The 13,401-nt window shown below is 41.8% G+C and overlaps 1 long non-coding RNA gene across 1 annotated transcript; it reads left to right on the forward strand.

Moving 5' to 3' along the window:
• Positions 1-5,724: 5,724 nt before the first annotated feature.
• On the forward strand, positions 5,725-12,892 carry LOC308476182. The gene is made up of 2 exons (XR_013985788.1): positions 5,725-9,174; positions 10,679-12,892. It is a non-coding gene; the product is annotated as an uncharacterized lncRNA (long non-coding RNA).
• Positions 12,893-13,401: the final 509 nt, after the last annotated feature.

Below are 13,401 nucleotides of genomic sequence, written 5' to 3' on the forward strand. Positions count from 1 at the left end.
TGGGGTCCCAAGTAATGTAAGATTCTATAGGTTAAAATCTGCACCTGGAATTGAGCCTGGAAAGAAACTGGTGCAGTAAATGAGACCCAGTGTAATATGCCCAAGCTTCCTGGTACCCATCAGTAATCTTAGCACTAGTTTCACCATCAGATGTCATTCTGGAACTGTCTTCAAAGGCATCTCCATATATAATACCTAATATCACTCGGTCCATTCACCATGAGGCTGTGCCAAAACATGAGCTGAATGTTTCTGGCACACAGCCATGCATGTATTGGATAGTAGCTGTCTTAAGGCCACCGTTTCAGGATTACTTCTTGATAACACTTCTGAAACATATTCTTGTTACTTTAGTATGCTTTCATACTAAATGTCAAAATCACGAGGTCAGCAAATAAGCCGTGCAATTTGCCTGCCTTATATTTGATGGTAAATATGTATATCTACCATATACAGTATAAGGTTTGCAAACCGCCCTTGAATCCATTTTTTGATGAAGGTTGGTTTAGAAGTCAAATGAATAAATAAATAACATAAAAATCCTTGACCAGCATATGCAATCACACTGCATTTCCCTCTTTCTTCTTGATACAGTGCTGTCAAATTGGCATCTGTATGTAATATATATGGAAGCTTCCAATCTGCAGGCCCTGACAGGTGCAGTTGTCAGCACTTTTTCATGGCTGCAAATGCTTTCTGACATTCATTAGCCTATTGTTCTCTTAGTTCTTGACAACTCCTTCCATGCTTCTGTTCTACAATGTCTTGAAAATCCCAGGAATGTTCTTGGATTTCATGGTTCTTGGCTAATCCTTCAAAGCTGGTCATTTGTCAGGTTCAGATCATAGACTCTCCTGTAAAATAACAAGTTGTTTGGAACAGCTTGCATTTAGGAACTGGGAGTCTAAACTCAACTGACAGCTTTAAACACTGAAGTGCGTTGTCCTAAATGGTCTGAAAATATTATTGTCATTCAAGAATTATGTGACTTTGTTGTTTTTCACAACACTTTCCACCATCTTTTGGATGATTGCCAGAGCATTTGTCAGTCCTTGTGGCATTATATAGAATTGCTGATTTCCTATTGAGGGTGGTAAACACTGTTTTAGGTCCATTTTCCTTCTCCACTTCCATTTGTTATTGTCCACACTTCAAATAAAGGATATTGAATTACTTAGATCAAGGAAGCCTGAGCAAAATGTCTTCTGTTCAGGGTAAAGGAAAACCTCCCCTATAACCTCCCCTTTTGCAATCTCACACCTTTTAGGCAATGCAGTATTGAGAACGCACATGCTGCAGCTGCTCAGTGATTCTGTTGCAAAATGTAGTAACTGTCTTGGTAATTTGAGTTTTACCCACGACCCCATTGGATCTCTGTATCTTCTATCCTGGCAACAACCAGACAGTTCCAGAAACATCTTTTACCTCATCTGGAAGTAATGTTTGCTTGCATCTTTTCATCTTACAATTATTTCATAAGTGTGTGTGTGTGTGTGTGTGTGTGTGTGTGTGTGTGTTTGCAACCTTTTCTGTGCCAGTGTGCATCAGTTTAAAGCAGAGGTTCCAAATCTTTCTGTTCACAAGGCCCACCTGAGAAGGCTAAGAAGTACTGAAACTCACCAGTCACAAAATGGTGTTATGGAGGCAGAGCCAAGCACAAAATAACAGCAGACAGCGTGGGAGTTTGACATTATCAGCAGGCAATTACTGACATTATCTTCTGTTAATATTTAATATGGAAATTGCTGAATTCTTTGTCATAGTGACAGGGAGTTCCATAGTTCAGCACTCAAACTAAATACAGACACTGACTCTGCAGGTATCATGATTCAGCCTCCCAGTTTTAAGCCAAATCTCCCCATCCACAGGCTCTTAGTGGAGAAGGCTCTGCATTTTATACATTTTTCTTCCTTTCTTCATGCCTCTCAAAGTACTTCCACTAATCTCCTGTCATTTTCTCCTCTTCTCCTTGTGCAATGAATTTGTATCCTATTCCCACCCAAAACTGCAAGTTTCTTTCAACCGTCTTCCCTCCCACAACAGCTTCCCTCTCCTATTCCCTGCTTCCCTATTCCCAGTTTATTATCATTACTTGAAAAATGAATATTTTATCTCTTTCTAATGTGCTTCAGTGCCACCTCCAGCAGCTCTTTCCTCCCAGAGAGGGGAGGCTTCCTGGCTCTTCCCCAGGCAGGGATGAAGGAGGCCTGTGAGCATGAAGCTGAAGGGTCAGAGGGCAGCAGCCCTGGGGGCTTCCTCTTTCCCTCTCCTTCAGATCATCTATCCCCCTGGCCTCCCTGTACTTTCTCTACCTTCCTACATGCCGTATTTGGCATTGACTCCCATTCGTTCTCCTGCTGTCCCTTCTCCCCTTCCAGCTTTGCATGTGACCGGCTTGTTGCTCAACCAACTCCCACTTCCTCACCATCTTATTTACTCATTGTAGATGGGGGCAGCTGCTGTTAAGCTTCTGCCCAACCACAATGCTGCTGTAATACCAGAGAGTGGCTGTGGTTCGGAGGCCCGGCGGTGGCCCCAATCCACAATTTGAGAAATACCAGCCTCAAGCACCAGTCTGCAATCTCTTCAGGAAATGCATGCCTGCAGTTTGTTCACAGCTATCCTTTAACTACCTGCACAATAACAGGTTCAGATGCTGGTCTTAATGAACACACCAGGGCAAAACCTGTTTGCCTCTTGTAGGTCCCACATCCTTCCCGAGGAGCTCTAAAAGCAATAATGATATATCCCAAATAAGGAACTTCTTGACCATCTCCCCCTATCATCTGCAGTACTTTTTCAGTTGGATTTTCTTTTGTGTGTTTTATATGTTTCCTGTAAAATGTCTGTTATGCAGGTTACCTGGGATCCTGTATTTTGGCTGTCTCCTAGTGCAGACCCAGGTGACTGAGCCTGACTTTCCACAGCTGCCACCTGCCATGAACCACCATTAGCAGCAGCAGCCGCCGCCGCCATGTTCTAAGCTTTTGATAATATTTTATTCTTGCCAATTATGCTGTTTTAAATGTACATTTTATATTTGACTTCTTTTAGTAATGCTTTATCTTGAAATCTGCAAGATAATATTTTAGCTTCCTGTTAATTACGTTTCTTTGAATGTATACTTTATATTTGACTTTCTTCAGTAGCATTAAATTCTGGATTGTTTTATTTTATGGTTCGATGTGTTGTAAACCACCTTAAATTTCCTCCCCCCATTAAAAATATAAAGCAGCACAGAAATGAAAATAATAATAATAATAATAATAATAATAATAATATCTATTAACAGTTGCATGCAGCTCTATCTATGAAGATCCAGACACAAGATGGCTCACTTGCTAGTTAACACCCGAGTTATTCCAAAATAAATTCTTCAGTATCACCTCTCAGTGTCAGTTTTCAGAGTTTTTGGAAACGAACTTATTTTTTACCAGATTTGTATTGCACAACTAATTTACCTCACTTTAGGCTGTTTTTTCCCATAGAATTGTAGAGTTGGAAGAGACCACAAGGGTTATCTAGTCCCTGCAAGTCAGGAATATTTCGCCCAAAGTGGGGTCCAAACCCACAACCCTGAGATTAAGTCTCATGCTTTACCGACTGAGCCATAGAAGAACCATGCATTAAGATAAGCAGATCCTTTAGCAGCTGAGGATGCCTTGAGAATCATTTTGCCTAGGCAGATGCTTCCCCTTCTTAGAAGAGATATCCATTTATATTGCAGTAACATCAATTTGAGCCATGTTATTTTCCATTTGTGTTGATTTTCTTCAACAAATTGCCCACAGCTTCCTGCTTCCATACTTTTAGGCCACAGCCACATGGAAGGGTTGTAACAGGGCTGTGTACACAAAGCAATTTAGAGTGCTTATGATGCATTCCATGGGTGCATTTTTTCATGTTGTGCGCATAATTTCCTCATACTAGGGGAAGACCCCCCCCCAAAATATGGATTTACTTGATTTGTGGATGATGAAACAAGGAAAATAAATCCAACAGAAAATCACATGTCACCCAACTGTGTATGTACTGAAGCACATTGTGTGGCCGGGTTTGTGGGCGTGGTGCTGTTTTCCTGGGTGCAAGTTTGGTACAGTGGAAAACTTGTATCTAAAACATAATAAATGGCCACATGCACTCATAAACAACTACCTGCATGTATACCCACCATGGGAGGTTGGGGATGTACTAATTTCAGGGTAGGAGGTGGAAACACCACAGTGCAAATACATCCCCTCAAGCACCACCACTAGTGTGATGGACAAACATGCTAAAAATCACACATGAAAAAGTGGATCTGTGTGATCCTCAGGCACTGGTGTACACTATGTGCACAGCCCAGGTGATGCAGCCCCCTCCAGCTGAAAAACGTTAGCTATCACCACTCTGCAGTTTGACATGAGCTGCTTGGTTTGCTTTGTGTGCCCCCCCCCCCATGGCTCCATTTTCTTCCTCATATTGTAGAAGCTTATAGAGCAGCTGTGTGAATATGACACCCTAGAAGCAGAATGACTGTCTGAGCAGGTCTTAGATGGAGCTTCACAATCACCTAAACCTCCATGAATAAATTGCTTTATCAGCTGCACATCAGAATTTGCTGGCATCCACAAGTACGTTTTCTAACACTTTTCTCCGGCAACTGTTTAATCTCCTCAGATTCTCTAAGGGGTTTTCCACAGACTTTTGGAATGTCTGTAGAAATTGGGCACATTGTTCATTAGCACTGGAAAGAAAGTTATGTGCTGACAAACATTCTACTGCCGTCACATTTCCCTTCACTGAAGGCTACACTCAAAGCTGGAAGGGAAAGACTTTCTATTAATTTTCTTTTGCCCTCTTACTGATGGCAATTCTCAGTCCACCAGTAGCTGTTGTATTAGCAGCTTCCAGGTTTCAAAATCCACCTCACTACTGGGAATTGAAGAATGACATGAAAAGCCATTCAGTCTGAAGGATGTGTGAAGGTAAGTGGCAGTTTCCTCATTAGATTTTACCACACGTTCCACTAGTGCCTTTTGCACTCCTTCAGGGATAGTAAAAAAAGGTGTAGTAAGAGTATACATGGTGATTGGGGAAAGCAAAAACTATACCTGCCCAATAGAATACTTAGTTCAGAATCAATAGACTTGCCCCAGAATTGTCATCTGAAATGCCAGCAAACATCTTTTCTATGTCAATATGGGGAAGACTCTTTCTATTTAAAATCGGTATAGCAATTTTCTGTTTTTTTTCTTATGATCCTAGCTGTACACTACCTAATATAGTTATAAATGACAATGTTTGCCTCAGTAGCCTGTCTTTTTAAAAATCCTATCTCAAAGTCCAAATCAAGTCCTCATCAATCACAACAGGGAATAGCTGACAGAATGCAATCCTATATACTTACCTGGGAGTGAGCTCAGTGGGCCTTGCTTCTGATTAGATATACATATAGCATTGCTCTATCAATCTAATTTAGTGTTCTGTATTCATATACCTGAGTGCTCACTGGAAGGACAGATCATGAAGCTGAGGCTCCAATACTTTGGCCACCTCATGAGAAGAGAAGACTCCCTGGAAAAGACCCTGATGTTGGGAAAGATGGAGGGCACAAGGAGAAGGGGACGACAGAGGACGAGATGGTTGGACAGTGTTCTCGAAGCTACCAACATGAGTTTGACCAAACTGCGGAAGGCAGTGGAAGACAGGAGTGCCTGGCGTGCTAGGTAGGTTTTGTTTTTTTTGAAATTAATTGTCACAGAACAGAAGAAAAGAAGCAAACCAATTGTCTTCCTCAGCCACCAGGTGCATCTGTTCCAGTTTGGGGCCCAATGATTTGGAGGTGATGTGTGGTTCTTCCTCATTTACTGTTGTGATTCCACAAATATCACACTACCAAAACAACCTCAAACAGAGCAAGGTTCATCTGTTTGACAGTTTGATTCCTCGTGGTGCAAAAACAGGTAATAAAACATATGTAAACAAATGTGATAGGTTTTATGACTAAATGTATGGCTAATTAAAACAGACCGACAAATGTTTATTATTGTTGACAATCAGACTGTGCAACCCGCTCTCTAGCTGTAGCACGTAAGTTAATATTGTCAGAGTTTAAATAATATATTATTGCAGCACATGTTTCTAACACATTACAGCTCATATAACAAGCAGAAGAAACAAATTGGTTCTCCCCAAGATGCAACTACTTGGTGCTACTTTTGTTGTAGTTAGCCTTTCTTGATAGAGAGTGATATAAGTAAAAAAACTGCTCCTTTTCCCTTATGGGGTACCCAAGAGCCCATTTAGAGTCCTTTGTAGGTTCTCTATCAGTAGGAAAAAATAACAGAGACCAACCAGAGAATATTGAGAAGCAAAGCAGCTAGTAAGCCTGTTGCAACAGGGTGCTTCCCCACACGCAGGAGAGAGGAGGAGGACCCAGTACAAAGGTGTGCCTGCCTTTATATAGACATTTTAAATTGCCCACCCTGGAGTCCAAGACCACCCCCCAGATACATCATACCTACATCACAGAAAAGGTGGTCTACAACAGAAATCTGAGTGGGTTTTTACCCTGTCTGCCAGGTTACCTGTTAATGGTCACTTGACTGGATTACCTGGGGAGTCTGGCCATTTTTTTGTAATGATAATACTTAATTACTGAGCCAGGTCACAGGCTCACTCTATTCACACCTTAAATGTGCCCTTAAGGCAGGATTTGTGAGGACAGAGACAATGGGGAGGTTTCTGCATTTCCTTCGACCTTGCAAAGAAATATTTGAGGTGACTGAAAGAGTCAAAATGGCTTTAGGACTTACCCATGGGTTTCAGACATGTGCTTTATATATTTATATATGTGTTTGCTTGGTACATATATGAACATTTATTATATATATAAAAGACCTAAACATTCTTATAACAGAGAGCATACCCTTCAACATGTCCTAGAGAAAAAACAGGATGTGCATCTTTTGGGGCCACGCTCCTGCGTGAGTCACGTGACCCGTACAAAAGCACAGTGCCCCAAAACACAGTGTTTCGGAGCTGTGATTTTATGTGAGCACAGCCCCCCAAAACAGGATGCCCTGGTTAAATCGGGACAGTTGAGGGGTATGAGAAAGAGCTGAAAAGGAGATACCAACTCCTATAAAACAAAATTCCAGTTATGTCTTGCTAGTCTCTAAAGAATCCCATCAGCTTCCTTCTGCTGACTGGATTTAAACATTCTCAGGAGTTCATAATAAAGGCAGTGTAGGATATTAAAGCTGAGAGCAATTATAGAATCATATGGGCAGCAATATGCCAGGTCAGATTTAGCACCTGATATTCTTGGGCAGCTGCCAGGGACCCAGCACCTGCCTCAGCTCCTGCAGCCCCCTTTCCCTTTCCTCTAATGAGCCCCACGGTGGCATGACAGTTTTTGACATTACCCCAGTTTAGTAATAACAAAATAAATAAATGGGAGCTCTAAGCTCCACAGAACTGCTGCTGGCTGTGCCACTGCCTAGGAACCTAGCCAGGACTCATGGGAAGTCCCATTGATGTAGGAAGGGGCCTTCTGAAGGCAATATGCCGAGCCCCCCCCACCCCAGAAGTGGAACTGGCCCTGCCTATAGCATTACAATGACAGCTGCTCTAAACAGGTCACTAAACAACAACACATCACAAACTGAGCTGTAAAACAATGGCTAAGTTTTAATTTATATATTTTTAACTGTTGCTATATCTGTATTGTCCCCGTTACACCTAATTGCAAATTCAAATGTATCCCTGTCTTGTTTTATGAGTTCCTTGATATTGTATGTGGGCTGGAACTGGTCTGTGACCGAAAGAATAAAATTCATTCATTCAAGACAATGCTGGGAGACAGTTACTGGTACGGAATCATTTTGACTGATAAATTTCTCTCTCCTCTTTCAGGATCATAGAATTGTAGAGTTGGAGGGGACCACAAGGGTCATCTAGTCCAACCCCCTGAAATGCAGGAATCCTTTTGCCCAACATGGAATTCAAACGCATGACCTTGAGATTAAGAGTCTCATGCGCTACCAACTGAGCTAGCAGGAAAAGGAGATCACAAATCTTAGAAAACTGAATTCCACTTAGGCCCTTCTGATCTTTGAGGTAGACCTTCTATATCCATCGGCTGACTGGATTAAGAAATCCTCCAAGCATGGGAGTAGCTAGGATTTATCGGGGGGGGGGGGGGAAGAATTTTTATTTATTTACTTAATGGGGGGGGCAGCTGCCCCCCTGCCTCCAAGGGTTATTTATCTTCTTCACTGAATCCCCACCCTTTCTTCCATATATGGTGATTCCATATGACTCTGTGAGATGCCTAGCCACCTAGTGGAGAAAATTTTGGGCTCCAGCTAATTTGCACTTTATTCTGCAAGCTGGGCTTATCCACCAAGGTGGAGAGGGCAGAGTGCACTGCCCTAGCCGCTGCAACACACGTCAGGGCTTGTATCTTCCACAGTGTTGGAGATTTACAGAACTGGCATATAAATGTTTTACAATCAATCTTTCCCTAGACACACAGAGATGGGATTTCAAATCACATTTGGGAACTCTGGCCAGAAAGGATCATTAGAGGAGAAAAGCCAGCGATTTGGAAATTAACTACAATAGCTATGTCAAAATAGATTTTAGAAATACCCTTATGGTGCATGGAGATATTGCAGTTTAACTAAATCCCTCTGTTTCCCATCAGTCAGTGCGCTGACTGGGAAAGAAGAATGAAATTGACTGCGCAGTATAATGGAACAAGGTATCTGTATCTGATGGCGGTTGCTTGTCTTGCTATAACGTTTCTCACGTGCACAAGTGACAGCTGCTTGTCACAGGCTGAGACCCCAAGAATACTGCATCTTTCCTCATCCTCCTGCCACATGGAAATAATGCAGGGCATAGAATTATTATGTAATAATGTATTGGGAGATGTCATCCACAAGCCAAGGTCTCACCAGCACGCAGGTGCACACCGAGCTCAATTCATTGTTTCTACCTACTAATCCCAATTAGGCTACGGAAACTTTTAACAGGCACCCAGAGGCCATTTTAGGATGGATGAGGGCAAACCAACAGAAACTGAAACTTAAGACAAGATGAAAGTACTGTTAGCTGGAAACAGCTGAACTACATAGAGGTTTGCAACATGTATTGGACAGGGCCGCACACCTCCTGAAGGATCAGGTATGCAGCTTGGGGATAATTCTGTTGTCTGTGGAGGTGCAAGTGTCTTCAGGGATAGAGGTATATTAAATAAATAAATAATTTTGATGGTGTCAATGATAATACTCCAGTGTGGGATAAAGTCAAGGTTGAGTCACAGTCTGCGGTTGCAGACAAAGAAGTTCAAGTCCTGGCTCTGACAAACAGAGGGATAAAATCCCTTATATTCTGTAGTCCCATTGAAACCAACAGGGATATATGTTGTGATCACTGGGTACTATTTAGAAAGCTTTGTGAAATTAAAAAAAAACAAAAAGCCAAGTAGAAAAACTGTTCCATTTCCCATGCATTTTGCATGGGAACCCTTGTCATGCATTTTGACACTGAAATTTTGCCCAAACAAAATTGGTGCTGCATGAAACATTTCTGGGAAGCCCTATTTTTGCTGTTAGCAGCTGCACTAAAAACCTTGAACTTGGTTACTTTCTGTGGCTAGTGTTATCGGACTCTCTTCAAGCTGTTTCTCAATTGCTTTGAAAATATGTTAAACAGCTGGAGAAAGGCATACAGCGCTGTGAAAACAGGCTGTTTTCTCTGTAATCCTTTGCAGCATTTCTCCACCAAAATCACAATCAAGCCAGTTTAAACTATGCTCTGTTTTATAGCATACAATAAATAAATATTAGTTATTTGTTCATCTGATTAATTTGTTGATGTTTTTACATGCTACTTGTTTTCTAAACTGTAATGAAAGGGCATTCCTGCATCATGAGGAATGTCGTTTTAGTGCAGACAAATAGAAACAAAATATTAGCAGGACTACAATTAAAAAGGACAATATACAACAAATACACAGTCAGAATAGCAAAAATGAGTATTTAAGTCAGACTTCAGCAGAAGAAATAAAAAGCCTTGTACTTACGATTGGTTATTTTACTCCCCTTCTAAGTTTTTCCTCCCCTTCTATTGTTTTTTAAAACACTAAAAGCTGCATTCAAAATTAACAAAAATGCATCAAATAAAGCAATATTAAAAGGCACATATTAAAACAGCTGACATGAAGAACAGTAGAAAGCTGCAGTTAAAAAGAGTTCAGCAGTCCTAAGGCTGTCTGCTTAGAAGCAAGGCCGAATGTGTTTACGATGTCTTACTCCCCAGTAAATCTGTAAAGGAAAGCATCCTAACAGATACTTAACAAGGAGAGAGATGCCTGGCAGATCTCCCTAAGGATAATTTTCCAGTATGTCAGCATCAGTACCTAAAAGACCCTGTCTCATTGCACCTGTTGGATGACACACAAGGGCAGAACAGAGCTTCTGAAGCTGATCTTGAGTGAGGGATGGGGAAACCTGTGATCCTTCAGATGTTATTAGACCCCAACTCCTTACCATTGGCTATGTTGTCTAAGCTAATAGAAGATGGGGGTCTAACCTCTGAAGGGCCACGAGTTCCCCATCCCTCACTCAAGATCAACTTCAGAGGCTCTGCTGCCTATTTCACCCTTGTCTGCCTCTTTTGTTTCAAGTGACTGGCATGGGAGCAGATTGTACCTGATGCAACCTCTCCCCCGGGGTCTCATCTGCTTGTTGCGAGAACTAAGGTCTCATCCAGGCAAAAAAGGTGAGGCCTTTTAACCTTCATCTTGGTTTCAAGTGGTTATTGCTTCAGGGGAGAAAAGATCCCCTGTTACTGGATAATGAGGTTTTTATAAGGCAAACAGGAAGCATGGGCTACAATCAGTTAATTCCTTAAAGACTAATCATTGGGCTGATATAATGGTGGGGAAAAATCACTCTTCTTGGATTTGTTCAATGAATGAGTGGCTTTCCCATAAAGATTCCCAGAAGATTCTTCTGGCTTGTTGACAGTCTGTTATTTTGATGCAAAAAGACATGTTTTTGTGGGTAAAAGTTTTTTTTGCTGCCCAGAACTCTAGCTCCTTTTTGAGGGTGCTGCAAAGTAAGCACTGCCCCCTACTGCCCATTCACATAGGTCCTCCAGAGCAGGAAAGTTCCATCCCTACCCCATGTTTTATTTGATTTTTACCAAGGTAAAATGAATTCATTTAAGACTTCACCACCAGCAACTGTGACACTATCAAACCCAGACCTGTGTAATAATATTTGCAGTTATGTAGATTTGGGCATGATCCCACCTGTCTCTGGTAGGGATGAACAAATCTGTCATTTTCTCATTTCTCTAATCTTATGTTGAGTTTGCCACATCTCTGCACCAGTTTGCAAAATTTTTGTTAAAAAATCTTTATGAAATTTGTCGGCATTTTAGTGTACATTTCTCCCAATAAACACATTTTTGCATGCAATTTTGAAAAATATACACATTTTGCACAAACCTTTCCCTGAAATAATGCATTTTGTATGTTATTTTCACCATTTTATGTACACCTCTCCCTTTTTTGTGCACATTGGTTGGGGCCAATTGGTTGCACTGGAAAGTTTGGAGAGTTGCCGATTTCAAAGGATCAATTCCTGTATTGTTTTGGAAACTGTGAATTAGGTACCGGTAAGTTTAAAATGCAAGCCCCGCTCCTTAATACCTGGCCTTGGTCCTGCAAAGATTTATCCCTGGGATGACCCAGGAGAGAGGGGATGTTATCAGAGCCAATCTCCAATTATGAACAGGAATAAATGTCATCTCTTGATTACACCTTTTAGTTGGTTGTCCCAGAGTTTGTTAACCTTCATTTTGTGCCTCTGGCATGCTAAAGAAGGTATAGCAATTTCAACTTTCTATATTAGAGGGGAGGAAGCCTTTCATATATGGCACTCTCTCCCCCACCCCTCCGGAAAAGCTTTTTGAGAATGTGCAAACGAAGCCATTTTCCTTATCCAGCACTGATCCTCCTTCACACTTGCAGAAGCAACAAGAGAGAAAAAGAAGAGCTATGGCAAAGCCTGGTCAAGATGATGCAAGGAACAAAGCCCAGAAGAGAGCTTTCAGTTGCAGCTAGTTGAACAGAAGAAGAATTCTTCAAAGAATTGAATTCTCTCTACCATTCTCGCAGGAAGGAGTCTCATGGGAGGAAGAGAAAACAGCTTTCATTTTAACAAGTCATGGTATTTATGGCCCTTTCATGAGTTTTGTTTGAAAATATGAAAGTAGATGGACTTAAACCTTGTTTCCAAAGAGAGCAGAGGGAGGTGAGAGCACACGAAAAAGGCAGATGCGACTGAATCAACTTTGCCCATTTAAAAAGAATCAAACACCCTTTTGTCTAAAAACAAGCCTCTTATTTTAAAAATGATGGACAGTCATAATTACCTGAAACCAACTCAAAACACTGGTTAGATAGAAATAGGTGGTGGGAAGGAGTGCCATTTTTATCTGGGGAAAGCAAAGGTGATTTGGACTTGGGATTTCAGGTCTAGTCTACACATGCAGTAGAATCCTGAGGTAACAGAATCCTGAGGTAATTTTGGATGGCACCAGGCCTGATGCCAAAAGCTGGTGCCCTAGCACTCTGGCAGGGATTCCTCCTGGGCTGGCCCACCCTGCCTGATTGACAAACCAGCACTTCCCATTTCCCATGATGTCCCAGAACAATGCTATGTCAGGGGCATAGTGGAGAATGTTAAATAGAGGCCCACAGTCACCTGCTGTGGCCAGGTAAGCCCACAGTCAGGGGCCTGGTGAGGCCACATTGCCAAAAGCCCCCTCAAATCTGAATCTGCCCTGGACTGGTCTACGTTAGATTGCTGATGGGGTATGCTATTTTTTTTTTTATTGCTTTCCCACGTACTAAGCTTCCTGCAAATACCACCCCATAGCACATCAGTTTTCTGATTGCAGTGCACTGTTAATGTAGAGGAGCTTTCAAAAATATTTTTCTCTTCCCCTCCCAACATTTGAAATGATGCAGTCAATTCTATCACCTCAGGCCTCTGCCACTTTATTACTTTATTACCAGCCCATTCTTATGGATGTAGAGAAGAGGCTGAAGATGGTGTCAGGTCTGGCTGCTCCTGATTTATGCAGGGTAGGGGGAAGGTCTGAGGAGCAAGATGAAGTAGAAGGACATTCTGGACAAAGAATAGGCCGGGTGGGGTGAATTTATGGCAAGGAGAAGGGCGACCAAGATGACCAAGGATCTGGAAATCAAGCTTTATGAGGAATGGTTGAGGGAGCTGGGTATGTTTAGCCTGGAAAAGAGGAGACTGAGAGGATATGGTAGCCATCGTCAAATATCTCAAGGCCTGTCACATGGAAGACGGAGCAAGCTTTTTTTCT

This window comes from Podarcis pityusensis (genome assembly GCF_964106645.2).
Source record: "Podarcis pityusensis genome assembly, chromosome: 4".
NCBI lineage: Eukaryota > Metazoa > Chordata > Lepidosauria > Squamata > Lacertidae > Podarcis > Podarcis pityusensis.